The sequence below is a fragment of the Anabrus simplex genome, chromosome 5 (genome assembly GCF_040414725.1).
Source record: "Anabrus simplex isolate iqAnaSimp1 chromosome 5, ASM4041472v1, whole genome shotgun sequence".
Lineage (NCBI taxonomy): Eukaryota > Metazoa > Arthropoda > Insecta > Orthoptera > Tettigoniidae > Anabrus > Anabrus simplex.
The window spans coordinates 207,038,839-207,056,383 of record NC_090269.1 but is presented as its reverse complement, the minus strand read 5'-3'; positions in this window follow the sequence as shown (position 1 = coordinate 207,056,383).

Sequence of the window (17,545 nt, the reverse complement as noted above, 5' to 3'; positions counted from 1 at the left end):
TAAGACCTATCTGTGTCGGTGCGACGTAAAACAACTAGCAAAAAAAAAAGGCAATACCAGACTTTACAATTAATTGCCATATAGGCACGACTTACAAAAATGACACGGTGGTATCTTGTAGCCAACCTACTGGGCCTTAGCGGAAAAAGAACAGGTTAAGTAAATGGCCCGAAAAACCAAAATGAATGGAGGCGTGTACTTGCACTCCTAAATGCTCATGAAACAGGGGCTATTTCCAAACTATGGAGGTGACTCGTATAAGAATAATTTAACACATTACAGAAAGGAAGAAAACCAATTACGAAACGTAGTCGCCTCAAACCATAAATTACATATTTAGAAAAGTAGGTTACATGGAAAAAATGTCGGACCTATCCCTCGGGTTAAACTGCGGAGCTAGCACAAGGTGAAGATGTTAAGTGGCCATACCTTGTCGAAGTACTGCTGCCTGATGAATGAGGCACCTCCCGCCTCCTGCTTCACATACACACACTTAGTTAGATGTTGATCAAGTGGCCAAGAGACGTGAAAATCCGCAGTTTATAAGCCATTGGGGAAGGTTCGAGACCTTTCCTGAATAATCAAGACACACCCACGGCGTTTTATTGGTTTACATCAAAAGTTACACTCAAAATCGAAGAAGAAATACGTGATGGGCTAAAAATTAATTACAGAAATTAGGGATTGGCTGAATTCAAAACTGGCGGAAAGAAAAGATAAATATTGCCAACCCAAAGATGAATGAACAAAATTTAGTAAAGAAAAAACTTATGAATACAAAATTTCTTCAAAAAGGTTCTTTCACTTCGCACCAGGGTGCATGATCATAGTTTTTGTAGTGACATCTATGAGAGAATGTCCACACTTCTTGATCAATGGAAAACACAACAAGATGAAATTCACACAGTACTGGCAACTTCATAATCACAAAATTACGGTAGTGACATCTTCTGAGGAAAAGTTTAAGTAGGTCTAGTTCCAAGTTCAGTGTTTCTCCTGTAGAGGAGTTCTAATTGGAGCAAGATTTAAATTTGCGGCGTAAGGGTGTACCTCCCGGTACAATTATTATTAATATTAATATTATACTCCGGCTACTCGGCTTCGTGAGTTCAAAGGGTACTGGGTTCGATTTCCGGCCGGGTGGTGGATTTTAGCCGCGTCTGGTTATTTTCTGTGACTCGGTGAATGGGTGCTTATATTTGTCCCAACACAGCACTCTTCATGTACAGGTAATACACCACACTACCAACCACCAACAGAAAATAAAAATAGTGAGTAGATACGTTCACATTGGCCTAAGGTTGGTGTCATGACGAGCATCTGGACGTAATACAGGTTAAGTACGTGTTGTGTGCACGTCGCACCCACGACCACACCACGGTGTGAAAGAAGAAGAAAACGAAGAAGAAGAAGAAGAAGAAGAAGAAGAAGAAGAAGACGAAAAAGAAGAAGATAAGAATCAATACCATTCTGTGTACGAGGTAGCCTAAAGAAAGTCCCTATGAACAATGGAGTTATGACGTCTCCTGTAAGGTTTCCTTGTACAAGTAATTAATTGAGATTGGCAGACTGATATGTAACATCAATTTCTTGCTCGATGAGGAAAGCAATGGGAAACTATACTGTTCTCCTTTCAGTCTTCAGCGCCAGTTATGCTTTGTTGATAGCTAATGTGGAACTATCAGGGATGGAATCTAGCTTCTATTGGGGACTCAATAATATATCATCATCATCATCATCATCATCATCATCATCATCATCATCATCATCATCATCATCATGTGAAAATGGTGCACTGAGTTCTGGTGTGTGTTCTTCTTTGTTACGAATGGAAAATGTACTCTACATTTCTTGTTACATATGCTCTCTTTGCTGGATGAACTCCAATTTCGCCTACTTCGTGGGTGTTCCTGAAGTATTGCGGGGTTACACGGGAGGGAATATTCGCTCCACCACACCGCGCATGCGTTCTCCGAAGAGCCAGAATGTTGAGTACGACTCTTGCTAGGTGTGAGGGTTTATTAAAGATTACCCGGTGTCCTCTCATATTCAATTATCGACTCTGACAATACGGTAGGACCCTTCCTTGTCTCCCCGTGTTGACCCTTATCTCTTCCGTTAAGATCACATCTGCATGCGCCTGTTCTGATTGAGATGACAAGCCGACTTGCCTCATCTGGTAGTCTAATGGCTCTCCACGCCCAACAGTTTAATTCCAGCTTCGTGGGTGTCGGCTTACAACTCCCCGCGAGCTGCGGCACAGCTACCGCCAGTACGGAGCGCCCGGCTTCGGACAGAATGGCGCTGTCGGAATCTCGTATAACTCCTTTGATATGATATTATATTTACAAAGAATACTAGCCCTTACTCGTCGCTTCACATGCATGGAAATTAATTGTATGTCCATTTATAGATCTGATGGACACTGAAAACTGTATCAGAATGCGTCCAGTATACTTCTAGTAATGTTGGAAAAGTTGGATTCTATTGATTTGTTGATAGAAGTTGAGTATATTCAGAAAGGAACCGGAGTGTAGAAAAACTATCAGTGTAAAGGAAATCATATACATTTCACATATAACACCACGATCGGAAAGAGACTACAGTCTGTTTCAATTGGGAAGCATTTTGGCCTCGAAAGGTTACACCACTTCATAAAAATCGATCGCAACGGAAACATTTTCCCATCTAGTACTGGCGCCTCCAAGTGGTACGGCTTTGGAAAGAAAGTATGAAACACAAACGTTGTTGATTTTTAATTGGCTTTCTGTTTTCACCACTTAGCCAGCCTGAACTTGTAATGAGATATTATTTGATTCCAACGTGATGAAATGAAATATATATTGAAATAAACAACTATAATATTAAGGACAACAAACACACCCATTCCCCAGCCAGTGGAATTAACCAATTAAAGTTAAAATCCCCTACACTGCAAGGCCAGCACGCTAACCATTTATCCATGGAATCCGAGTCTACATTTTACTTAATAATAATAATAATAATAATAATAATAATAATAATAATAATGGCTTTACGTCCCAGTAACTATATTTTTACGGTTTTCGGAGACATCGAGGTGCCGGAATTTAGTCCCACAGGAGTTCTTTTACGTGTCAGTAAATCTACCGACACAAGGCGAATGTATTTGAGCACCTTCAAATACCACCTGACTAAGCTAGGTTCGAACCTGCCAAGTTGGAGTCAGAAGGCCAACGGCACAACTGTCTGAGCCACTCAGCCCGGCGTTTTACTTATGCTATACAAAGTGGCCCATAGGAAATAGTAGCCTATATTTTGTAATAGGCAGTCCTGCACTCGCACCATCTGTCAAACGTCATACGGCCTGCAAGGTATGTCATTAGTGAAATTAAATGGCGTATGGCTTTTAGAACCGGGAGTGTCCGAGGACAAATTCGGCTCGCCAGATGCAGGTCTTTTGATTTGACGCCTGTAGGTGACCTCCGCGTCGTGATGAGGATGAAATGATGATGAAGACGACATATACACCCAGACCCAGCGTCAGCGGAATTAACCAATTATGGTTAAAATTCCCGACCCTGCCGGGAATTGAACCCGGGACCCCTGTGGCCAAAGGCCAGCACGCTAACCATTTAGCCATGGAGCCGGATATTTATGATTCAGATACGTAAACACGTGCAGCACGAACATGTTCTGTAATGTAAGCTCATTTAGGTTTATAACCAGGTCACTTTACAAGCCTTCTCTGCTCTCATTTTTTTCTTTTTTCTCTTTCTTTTTTTTTTTTTTTTTTTTTTTGCTAGTTGCTTTACGTCGCACCGACACAGATAGGTGTTATGGCGACGATGAGACAGGAAAGTCTAGGAGTGGGAAGGAAGCGGCCGTGGCCTTAATTAATGTACAGCCCCAACATTTGCCTGGTGTGAAAATGGGAAACCACGGAAAACCATTTTCAGGGCTGCCGACAGTGGGATTCGAACCTACTATCTCCCGAATACTGGATACTGGCCGCACTTAAGCGACTGCAGCTATCGAGCTCGGTTCTGCTCTCATTATAGTGTCCTGGAGTTATATACTCTAACGCGACTCTAATTTGATCATAAAATATGATTCTCTCTTTGAAACTAATTAAACTGTATGGATTGTCAACAAATCAAAACGTGTACGGGGATTATGACATAACATAATACTGCAGGGCCTACTACTATTTCAACAAAATACAATATTGTACTAAAGAGACAACCTTAACTAATGTTAAACAGATGAAAACAAAAAAATAGTTATTTAAACTGTTTCTCATTATCATATTTAGAAGTAGTATGAAATATTCTTTTCTTCTACCACTTTTCCCACACCTATGGGGTTACGGGTGCGAACTGTATAGCACATGGGAATTTGGCCCTGTTTTACGACCGGATGCCCTTCCTGACGCCAACCCTATATGGAGGGATGTCATTACTAGTGCATGTGTCTCTGGTGGTTGGTAGTGTAGTGTGTTGTCTGAATATGAAGAGGAAAGTATTGGGACAAACACAAACACCCAGCCCCGGCCGGGTCGGCGATTTTAATCGCTTTCGATTAATTCTTCTGGCCCGGGGACTGGGTGTTTGTGTTGTGTCCGTTCCAACATTTTTCTCTTCATATTCAGACAACAAACCACACTAACAACCACCACAGAAATTGTGATTACATCCCTCCATATAGGGTTGGCGTCACGAAGGGCATCCGGCCGTAAAACAGGGCTAAATCCACATGTGTGACGCAGTTCGCACCCGCGATCCCACTGGTGTGGGAAAAAAGGTAGGAAAATAAGAAGTAGCCTACGTTGGCTTCGTGTTTCAGTAATGAACTTTTGTTCCAGAATAAACGTTGGCTTCGTGTTTCAGTCATTGAACTTTTGTTCCAGAATAAAACTGGGTTTCGTGTTTCAGTAATGAACTTTTGCTCGTGAAATGAACGTTGTTTTCATGTTTCAATAATGGCGATATGTGTTGCACTGAAGAGTCACAAATAACGTTTCTGGATGTATACGTTGTTACCGTTCAGTATCAACGTTTACTTTTGTACTATTTCCCCGTGGACCACACTGTGGTAGGGTGTTCAATTCATTTCCGACTCAGTACAGTGTTCTTCTGATCGTACCGAAAAATTTCCAGCCTGGTATTGATAAATTAACTGGAACGTAAAGGAACTCCTCCGACATAAAATTCCGGCTCGTCGGCATGTTCGAAAATCGTGGAAGTAGTAAGAAGGACGTAAAACCATTAACATTACTTCCTTTACAACATTCCTGTAACTACCCGACCAAGTGGTTAAGACGCTCAGTTCTACTTAATAATGGAGATTTCACAAGATGTGATGTTTGAACTTGGCTATGCCATTGGATATTATTTAGGTATAAAAAATGGAAAGTGTGAACAACATAAGAAGTTATCTCATAACGTAAACGTTTTGTTAGTTTTTTAAAATAATTATATTAGTTATATGTACCGCTAACTACCTTCACAGTTTTCAAATATGTCGATGGTGGCGTATTTGAGTACCTTCATATTAACTACCGGAATGAGCCACGATCGTACCCACCAACGTGTGCTCAGGAATCTAGCACACTACTTTATGAGCCTTGTATTCCAGCTAGATTAGCCCTATAACTCGAAGACAGGAGGAATATTCCCACAATAGGTCAGCCATTAGTAGTGTGATTTCCCTTTTATTCTTAGTTCTCTTTCATTCCTACACAGATTTGAAAATGAGTTTGGGGTGTTCGCGGAAACTATCACGTCTGAACGGTTCGTTTACACACAGATAGAGTACGACCTGGGATAATATATTGTCAGTGAAGAAAATTCCTCGTATGTCAAAATGCTCTTCAAATCCATTACTGTATTTTCCGGACACGTATGGATATGCAGTCCATCAGAACAATATTCGTGCTGTACATTTTCCTATGCGAAGTTATAAAGGAATGAATCTTAGTGAATTATGCTGTAGGAGTGCGTAAATAAGTCACGCAAACATTCCTACACACCTACACAGGGAAGTGAGAAAACGAGAATTGCTCCGATGGACTGCATAGTAATATGAGGCTGGGAGGCGTGATCAGTCTTATGGATAGAAAGTGCACTGTGACATACCAGGGTATGTTTCTCAACAACGATGTCAGGATATTTACTGTCACACTAGATCTTAAGGGGGAGATACAGCAAAATAAAACGTGAAGCAAGTCAGAGGAAAGTGCACACACCGGGCGAGTTGGTCGTGCGAGAAGGGGCGCACAGCTGTGAGCTTGCATTGGGAGATAGTGGGTTCGAATCCCACTGTCGCAATCCCTGAAAATGGTTTTCCGGGGTTTCCCCATTTTCACCTTAACTAAGGCAAGAACGCTTCCGTCCCACTCCTAGATCTTTCATATCTTAGCGGGTACGACGTAAAGCAAATTGAAAAAAATGCACATATTAGGACCACAAAGGTAAATACGAACCCTGAACATTTGTCCTATTAAAAAAATTGAACCTACCCTATCAAGTGTGCTTAGAATTAATTCAGTTTCCTACAATAACAAAGAGTTCCTATGTACTTTCTTCGAAACTTTAATAACAATTTTTCAGGAAATTTTGGTTGTATGTATGTATGTATGTATGTATGTATGTATGTATGTATGTATGTATGTATGTATGTATGTATGTATGTATGTATGTATGTATGTATGTTTTGGCGCATGTTTTAATCGATACAATCAACATAATGGATAAACAGTTCGCCTTATCAGAAAAGGAGGAAATACAGAATGTAGAATTAAATTTCCCATCATATATTTCGTAGGCATTTTCTTCGTAAATTTAAACGGTTTACACGGAAACTGCTCTTAGTGTCATGTACAGATGTTCCATTTTACAACGAATTCCTCAGGAATATTCTTAGATGGAGGATGAATTTTGTAACGGAACATGCCATAGGAAATTTAATTCTGAGTGAAGTTGAAAAAATGAAATGTCGTATGGCTTTTAGTGCCGGGATATCCCAGGACGGGTTCGGCTCACCAGGTGCAGGTCCTTCTATGTGACGCCTGTAGGCGACCTGCGCGTCGTGATGAGGATGAAATGATGATGAAGACAACACATACACCCAGCCCCCGTCTCATTGGAATTAACCAATTAAGGTTAAAATCCCCGCCCCGGCCGGGAATCGAACCCGGAACCCTCTGAACCGAAGGCCAGTACGCTGACTGTTCAGCCAACGAGTCGGACTGAGTGAAGTTACTAAGACTTAAAAACATTTTATTTTAAATGTTGCAAACTATATCCACGCTGGTAAAGCCCCAGGCAGAATCTTATTTTTAATAGTTTATACTGTTCGTTTTAGCGAAAGATGTTGCAAGAAAGTGCACACAGTGCTTTCAGTTTTTATGATTTTGTTTAAATTGTGTATTCGTAATTCGCCAGATTTCCACACTTTACAAGCGATATTTGCCGCGGTGAAGAGTACTGCACCAGCTGTTCTCATAGTGGCTATCTGGTTGCATGGATGAGCCAGTAAAGGCGACCTCTGTTTACCTGAAAGGACGCGGGCTTGATTCCCCATCAGGAAATCGAAAATTTAAGGGACGAAGTGCACAATGGCCCTGAAGTTCACCCAACCTGCACCATAAATGAGTACCAGGTTAATTCCTGGCGACAAAGGTAGCCGAGCGTAGAACTAACCACTAATACTCCAAGTACCGAGGTTACGAATAGTGGAAGCCTTTACATTCCTCTCCTCCAAGCGCCTTCATTGCCTATACGGAGATGACTTTGCTTTGCTTTTTATTCTCACAGTGGCAGTGAGAGCACTAAAAAACAGATTCCGAGTTATTCATGTAGTTTGGGAGCTATCAATGTATGAGTCAAGCTGTTCAGTCGATATTATGACAAAATAAATAAAATAAAATTAACATAACCTTTCAATATTTCAGTTCAGCCTTAACAGCCGAGAGGAGAGGATGTGCAATAGGAGTGCAATATGGTAAGATCAAAAAATATTTATTGAGGCATTAAACACAGAATGTTAACATGAAATGGTTGCTTACTTGCTCACAATGCCCATTCTTAATCAGTAGCATTTACAAATATAAACAATATTGAAATTCTTCTTCTTTTTATTGCCAACGGCCGTAGCCGTGTTGAAACACCGGATCCCGTGAGATCTCCGAAATTAAGCAACATTGGGCGTGGTCAGGAGTTGGATGGGTTGCCACGCGCTGTTGGCGGTGGGGGGGGGGTAAGGGAATGGAGGAACGGAAAGGAACTGGCCACCCTACCGCACGTAAACTCCGGCTCAGGAACACCTCTGCGGAGGTTCGGACCTGCCTTCGGGCAGAATAACCCTTACCTTACCTTCTTTTTATTCTTCTTCTAGCATTTCATTCCACACCTGTAGGGTCGCGAGTGCGAACTGCGTCGCACACGTGGATTTGGCCTTGGTTTACGGCCGGATTCTATTCCTGACACAAATCATTTGAAGGGATGTAATCACTATTGCGTGTTTCTGTGGTGGTTGGTAGTGTGCTGTGTTGTCTCAATAAAAGAGGAAAGTGTTGGGATAAACACAAACACCGAGTCCCGGAGCCGGAAGAATTAATCAGACGTGATTGAAATCCCCGACCTTTCTGAACAGAAGGCCTCAACGCTGAACATTCAGCCAAGGAGTCGGACAAATAACATTGAAATTATAATAAAAATCTTCCGGGCTATTATGCCGTGGTCCACTCCTCTCGCTACTCCCAGACGTTTCGACTACTGCTGCGGAAGTCATCTTCTGTGGCGTCGTGTCGATACGCTCTCCTGTATCCCGCTGGCGCAGTCGCCGTATCGACACGACGCCACAGAAGATGACTACCGCAGCAGTAGTCGAAACGTCTGGGAGAAGCGAGAGGAGTGGACCACGGCATAATAGCGCGGAAGATTTTTGTTATATTGACACCGGCCGTGAAAGCCTTCATACTTTAATAACATTGAAATTATATACGCATTATAAAAGTGACTGATAGATTGTGATGAAGTGCATTCAGGAAAGAAATATTACATTCTGTTGTAAAGTTTTTTATTTTCCTTGTGTTTTCCTAATCTTGCTTTAGTTACGCAAGAGCGGAAAACTTATCGATTAATAGTTAACTAAGCCGAAACAGAAAAGAAAATGGCTTCCACTTAAAGAAAATAAAGCATGGCGATGATGTTGTACTGGCTCGTAAGGAAGAGGCATCTCTTTACACTGTATGCATATGTCACGTTGATCTGGCCTTGAATCAACCTGAAAGAAGGAGCTGAATTTAAGCGTTTTCGCTTGATAGAAAGTTAAAGAGGCATATTTTGAAATTCTTTGCAGAATAAAGTGGAACTCATTCACGGTAAACGAACATGCAATGTCCGTAATGATGTCTCTTCATATCAATTCTTCAGAGTCACTCACTTGCGACATACACAATGCTGTAAGACAATACCATTGGTCTGATTGGTCTCACTTATCTCAGCTGTTATGTTCCGATCGCAACGCGTGAAATGTATTCAGGAATAGGAAAATTAACAATTTCATTCAGGTCGTAATGCCCATGAAGACAAAGATATAATTGTCAATGAATCGCTGAAAGTGCATTGTTCCTTTACAAAAAGAGTCGTAGAGTTATTTGTAGAGATAACGCCAAGAAGGGGACAATTAATAATAATTTTCTTAATGTCGTTACAAAACATGATTAAGATCGAATAATTACCCAATTAACAATTTATTGAGTGTACTTATGAAATGTTCTTGGTGAATGCAATGCAAAAGAGAGAAGTGTGCCGTGTGATAGTATTTACATCGAAAACACACCGTGATGTAACGGAGAAAAGCCATGGCGCCCCATGGGGTTGTTAGTGGGATTTGAAAAGATCGTAATTCACACATTAGGTGCAGCATCCTTTGAATCTTACAGATAATTCTTGGTTTCGTCACAATGAGCGTTCACCATTCTATAGGCGACGATGGAGTGATCTAACGAAATATCTCCCTGGCTGGTGTAGTATTAACTGAAGTGGCCTGCTGTTGGCTCGAGTGTGTCCTTGACCATGAATGTGGGTGTCTGATATTAATAAACTTTTGTGTGATAGTTATAGCTCCCTCTATGAACTAGTAGTAGAATATCGGCCTTCAGTTCCAGTGGCGTATACTGAGGGCTACCAAAGCTATTAGTGAAGCCCAAACCTCAAATGAGAATGATGGAAATCTAAAGCACATTATAATGTAAGCATCTGACACATTGTTCCATTTACAAAACTTCGCACGTATTTCTGAGAGCAAGGCATCGGTGATTGATCTTGCAGACTAGGCTCTGCGTACTTCTCCTCTAGACCCATCTCGCGCAGCTTGCTGCTGCATGTCCAATAGGTGCGGGGACCGTGGGGGAAAGGTGTGGTAGGCTTCGCTCCGTCAGATCGCCACTGCTAACGAACAACCATGCGTTTCTCATCGTATGTAGGCTACTTTCTCACCTCATACTTCTTAATTATAGGCCCCTATAAAAAACAGAGTGCTGGTATTTCAATCCCGTTTACTTGTACATTCTTGTAGGAAGACACTGCAGGGCTACTGTTACAGGATTAAAATAGTTTTCTTTTTGTAGGTAGATCTGCTAAAATGAAATGACATCATTCAGGTATAGTGTTTTCTTTTGTAGGTTGGAATCGAACACGTAATCATGGGTCGGACATCATCAATGGTAATGACTTGTGGTAATGCTGTAAAATTCAAAATTTGTATTTAATGATAATAATAATAATTATAATGGTGCATGGCATCTCTATATACTTGGGGGTGACCTAACGAGTATGAAATGAATGACGAAGATGTCACAAACACCAATTCCCCAAGCCATAGTAATTAACAGTACAAGGGGTTTGATTTTGAGGCTTGAACCGGGGCCATCGGTCCAATGGCAAGCATTCTATCCATTTAGCCACAAAGCCGGACTTTAATTTGCTAAAGACTTCAGTTTGCTGAGCATTAGGCTACCATCTCCAATGATCACATGTTGAGTATTGACAGCAGCAGAGGCCAGGACAGCAGCTTTTGAAACACCCTTGACAACACACCAGGCTTCTCCGTTCATTAATTTCTGTGTCAGCCATACACGCAGGTGGATAACAAGCTACTGATCCATTCAGCTGCATTAAATAATACGATACTACATAATTAATTCAAACTCACTAACATCCAGCACAACTTTAAAAACTTTATCATTCACTAATTATATAGCCTCTAAAAACATCGTACCAACAGTTAAGCAACATCGGGCGTGGTCACTCACTGGTACTCACCGTAGTCCGCACTTTTACTTTTCACTAATTTTGCTCTTTCATTAATAAATATTATAACTATTTGTTATAATCACTAAATACGCATCATTCCATCATACATTTTCTGCTAAATACAATTTTACACTAAAAGGCTGAGTGAGGAGCATTAAATTGCACCGGTACCAGCAACTCTAACCAAACTTCTCCTCGCGGCCACTGTTCAGTTCCCAAAATCGCGTGTTCAAAACCCGCACAACTGGTCGGATTTTGATAAGAAGATGCGCATCCCTTCGGCTATTCATGTCGTATGATGTTGGCATACAAAGTACCTCAGTTAACATAGTGTTTATCGAGCAAACTTAATGAAAACTCGATAATAGGTCACGAAATGGAATTCTTGTTTATAAGTCATCGGGTAGAAAAAGATCCATACTTGAAATTTCATACAAGCAGCCTAAATGGCGTCATATCAAAATGAATGCATATTATAGTAGAGGCATTATTATTATTATTATTATTATTATTATTATTATTATTATTATTATTATTGGTAGGGGCTTTACGTCGCACCGACACAGATAGGTCTTATGGCGACGATGGGATAGGAAAGGCCTAGGAGTTGGAAGGAAGCGGCCGTGGCCTTAATTAAGGTACAGCCCCAGCATTTGCCTGGTGTGAAAATGGGAAACCACGGAAAACCATTTTCAGAGCTGCCGATAGTGGGATTCGAACCTACTATCTCCCGGATGCAAGCTCACAGCCGCGCGCCTCTACGCGCACGGCCAACTCGCCCGGTATTATTATTATTATTATTATTATTATTATTATTATTATTATTATTATTACTATTATTATTATTATTTGCAGACGACTTCTAACGAGTAACAATTCAAAATCAAGTGTAGACAATTAGTTGGCTGTGAAGGCATTGACCTGAATGTTGAAGTTCTTAAGTAATGGAAAAGAATGTATGCTAGATTTCCTTCGTCAAGAAATAACTCACTATCTGCCACACTATGTGGAGAAGTAGTTCATGAAGTCACATTTCACGAAAGTCAGACGTTTCCCCGACAGAGCTAATCAGGTAGACTTATACATACATACTTTTGATAATGTATACAAATACACAGAGTATAGTTTACAAAGATATGAAAATGAGTTGCGACCAACAATATTATTCAGTTTCTAATTAGACCAGTGACCTGATATTCTGTTACGCATTTTTTCTTTAACTTTATTCATTCTGTCCTCCCTTGAGCAGTTCACACTAACGCTGCAGTTCATGCATTAGTCAATGTTCCCGACAGTAGATTCGAAAAGCTTGTGTGTATGAATCAGAGCGTTGAGTGTCCAGCTTTTTCTACACACGCCAACACGAACGACATTGCGAGCTGCGGATATTCATATTAACCAAAACTTTATCAACCATTTTCGAGACAAAACCCATGTACAAGACACTTTGCTAACAAATCAGCCACGATATGTTGGTTATGATTTCCGACAGCCAATCATCTAGGACGTTGACCTCCAAAAACTAGATCTCGAACAAAGTCTTCAACAGTAGCTCCTTCTTATGTTGTTCTTTACAAAGTCAAGGTACAAGGCCCAACGATTTCACAAGACGTGCTCTTCTAAACTGCGATTAGGTGAATTTAGTGGTCGGGACAAAATTTAAGCCATAAACCCATTGTACTATAGTAGAGCATATCGTCGCTCTCCGAGCAAGAGGTCATATCTCACAATGCTCTTCTTATCCATTATTTTTCTTAAGACTGTTCAAGCCTCCCAGCCACATATGGATATGCAGTCCGTCAGAACAATATACGTTGTGTCCATTTTCCTACGCTTACGTGTAAAGGAAAATGCTTACCTTACCGCACTCTTGGAATGTATGTTTATGTGACTTGTTTACGCACTCCTGCAGTATAATGTAAATAAGGTTCATATTTCTTCACAAGTTAGCACAGATAAATTAACTCAACGAAAACGTAGCACCTATCTGAATGCTGCCTTCCCATTGTATTTCCTAATAAATACTCTCCACTGCGTTCGAAAGGCAACTGAGGCTCAAAAGGCCAGAAAACTGTCTTCCCCTGACTTAAGGTCCTATTCTATATTCATGACGGTGGGTGAAATTTATTTGCTTTTGTCTTGAATTTAAGTTTATTCCTACAAGAACATAGGTAATCAGTGTCATGAAGATAGGAAATGCACAGGATTAGAACTGGGAAGGTACTAATTGTGACCTTAATCAATATACAACTCCGGTATTTCTATGGTGAGAAAATACAAGAAATCATTTCGGAGTTGTAAATATTGACCATGCGTGCTGCCGCAGTTAATGCTTTGCGGAGGTATCACTAGTTTGCGTTACTATTGTTAGTTCACTTTATATGTTCTAAGATATCCTTAATAAAATCCCAGATATTATTGGGTAAGTAGTACATTTCAGCTTAATTGTTCTGTCTTTCAAATGCCTCCACGCAGCCAATTACTGTACACAGCCCGTTACATTATAGGTTTTCTCTGTTTAACACACATTATTTAAAGCCTATTGAAAATAAATATTCTAACACTATTCATATCAAGTAGACTTTTGGCGCATTCTCCACCTCATAAAAGAAGAAAGGTAACAAACAGAAAGTGAGGTATTCACCACTTGGGAGTGAATAAATGTGGCAATTAATTAATGGAGAAAGAAAGGTCAGGAACGAAGGCCAACCTTGAATGACAATTCACATGTCGTTCGCTGTCATCAAATTAGCCTCCCGTTCATAAAGTACTGTAGTGTCTTTTGATCAAATCGGCTAGAAACCTGGTCTGCGTATTCTATTGGCAGTAAGCCAATGTCTGGCGTGAACTTGTTAAATGTCAGTGAGGGTAATGAAACCTCGTAAGGAAAAGGATGGGCAACTTTCATGACTTAAAGAGCAAAAAGAATATTCTGTTCAACTCCTCCCTCGGAACTTTATACAAGGAAAGAGTGAATTGCCAAGTCAATAATCGATAGGAAAGGACGTCGCCCGCCGTCCACCTGACAATTGCAAACACCTACCTGGTAGCGCACTGGCGGGAAGGTCCGTGAAGTACCGAAGAATAAATTTTCTTGAAAACTGTGTTTGAAGTGGTAAATCACTTATCTCGTTTTCTTCAGCGGCAATACCGCTAAGGAAGTCATTCGCACTGAATATTAAAGGATAATGATACAAATCTAATTCAATTTTAATAAATTTCTGTTCATTGACTCGAGAGTTAAACTTCGTATTTTTCGCCTTTCAGTTAAAGGTAAATGTCAAGAGAGCACCGCTTTCAAGGAGCACGGTTATTTCCTCAAATGGCAATACCCTTATGTTCAATTGTCAGATGAACTCCCCCATATATGATCTCCATATAGGCTAATAATGACGCTATCTACTCTACATGTTCGTACTGCGCTAGTAATGAAATGTCGTATGGCTTTTAGTGCCGGGATATCCCAGGACGGGTTCGGCTCGCCAGATGCAGGTCTTTCTATTTGACTCCCGTAGGCGACCTGCGCGTCGTGATGAGGATGAAATGATGATGAGGACAACACATACACCCAGCCCCGTGCCATTGGAATCAACCAATTAAGGTTAAAATCCTCGACCCGGCCGGGAATCGAACCCGGGACCCACTGAACCGAAGGCCAGTACGCTGACCGTTCAGCCAACGAGTCGGACACTGCACTAGTGAAATACTATGACGAAAAAGGTTAATCATTTCTATTAGAACGACCAAACCAGAACAGAGAAAGGGAGAGACTAAGCTCCTTCTTGTTTCATTGGTTACTGTATTATTCTCTAGGTTTACCATGTGTATGCATAACTTGTTGCCAGTTTTTGTGGTAAAGAAAACACGTGATTTTCAAGGGAAATTCATTTTTTGTTTATTCAAAATATTGGCCATCGGCTTCTACAGACTTCGCCCATCTTTCAGGCATGTTATTAATGCCATGCCAGTAAAACTGCTTGTCTTTTGCAGCAAACCATTCGTCGAGCAATTTTCCAACTTCCTCGAAATTGCTGAAGTGCTGCTCTGTGAGCGCGTGCCGCCTTTGATGCGAAGAGTTGATAGATTTCGCCAGGTCGGGACAGTATGGCGGGTGCGGAAGGATGTCCCATCCAAGCGATTTCAAGGAGTCTATCACGGGTTTTGCTGTGTGAGACCGCGCATTGTCGTGTAAAAATGTCACATACATATACACGGCTCGCTGGAGGTGTCTGCTTTTGAATGTAATAGTATAGCAGCGTGTTTCACCGCGCGTGTGGCCAAAGAAAGATTGAAACGCTGGCGTGAAAACCAGCCAACGAATGGACCCGCGCGCATTCTCCAGCGGGTAACCTTGAACACGGCCACCTCAGGCGGAAGATCACGCTATGTCTGGCCGATCACGTGATCCATAATTTTGGCGTATTTTCACGCAAAAGCTCCGCGTGAAAACACGCACGTGTGGCCGAAATCTTAGTCAGCTCTAATATTCACTCCTTCTTTTCTTTCTTCTTCTTCCTCCGCTTTTCGCACTTGTGTGGGGTCGCGGGTGCGAACTGTGTCCCACATGTGTATTTGGTCATGTTTTACGGACGGATGCCCTTCCTGACGCCAACCCTATACGGAGGGATGTAATTACTGTTGCGTGTATCTGTGATGGTTGGTAGTGTAGTGTGTTGTGTGAGTATGAAGAGCAAAGTGTTGGGACAAACACAAACACCCAGTCTCCGGGCCAAAATAATTAATCAGACGCGATTAAAATCCCCGATGCGGCCAGGAATCGAACGTGGGACCCTCTGAACCGCAGAACTCAACGCTGACCATTCAGCCAACGAGTCGGACCTAATATTCACTCCTGAAATTACTAAATAGTGTCTTAGAAGTTATGGCACAAGGTGAAATGGTGAGCATGGAGTCGCAAGCGAACAGTTCGCCAAGTAATGGACGTTTGTTGATGAAGACTATTCATTTTGTTTAATAAAAGCCATTGTTAACGAGGTGTAAGATGTATTCGGATATTTAATGCTAAATGAAACGACGTTACCGGGCGAACAAATGCGTAAAGCATATGACTGAAACGAATCACATCAGTGGCGCAGCGACATTAGTATACCATTATCTTTCGAACGATTCGATTGCAACCCTATGTTCACTGAGGTAATTTGCCTTCTCCTGTCGGATAAGTTCCACCATTTGGGCTTGTCCCGTCACTTCCGAACTTCCGGCACACCCTGCATATTTAGGATCAGTTTTCCGTTTCTGTAACAACAACAATAATAATAATAATAATAATAATAATAATAATAATAATAATAATAATAATAATAATAATAATAATAATAATAAAGAAGAGATCGTAACATAACGTACAAAATATTTGCAAGATATCAATAACTACTGATATCAACAGTCGTCCAGCAGGACATAATTGGTTTCGGCTTCTAACATTGCAGCTGTTCGTGGCTTTTAGTAAGGGATAAGATGCTCAACTACATAATTGCAATAGGAAACAACTGGGCTACATAAAGTATCCAATGCATCCAATGAAGGCTGCATCATAAATCATGGAGTTCTTGTCATCATCGTTGTCATTCATGTTATTGCTCTTTCTGTTGCTTCATTTTGAAAATTTAAGCAATGAGAAGCCTACTTAAATAATATTTTATCTCAATATCGACTTAGATGAAGTGGGTAGCATTGGGAAAATCAGTGCTATGATAGTTCAGAGTGAAAATTTAACCTAATTTTCTTTTTAATTTTGCAGCAATTCCTGTACCAAATTCGTAGGGAAATGGCAATTTGAAGCTAGAGCAACAGCGTAGAAGGCTACTACGTTAATTCCCTAGATCAAGGCTTCACTAGTCTCCCTAATGGAATCAGTTATCCTGTTCACGTCGTTATTAATGTTTTGATGTTACATCATTTTATATCCTTACAACACCTTGCTCAATATTCCTATGTCTTGTAATTCCTTGTGTGGCTCTGGTGTTCCCACTGGTCCCTGTAATTAAGATCAAATCAGGATAGAACTGGGGAAGAAGGTGGGCCTGTTCAGCTGCTCTAGTATCATACTGTGATATTAACCAGAACTGTCAGTGAGAAACCACGCAAAACTATTTATAGGGTGTTTGAGGGATAGATCTTTCCTCACTTATCTTACTTTTCCTCACAATTGGTGATTATTGATTCTCTTTCAGTTCTCGTTCTACGAAATAAATACTGTGCAAAAGCCGGGAATTGAAGCGATA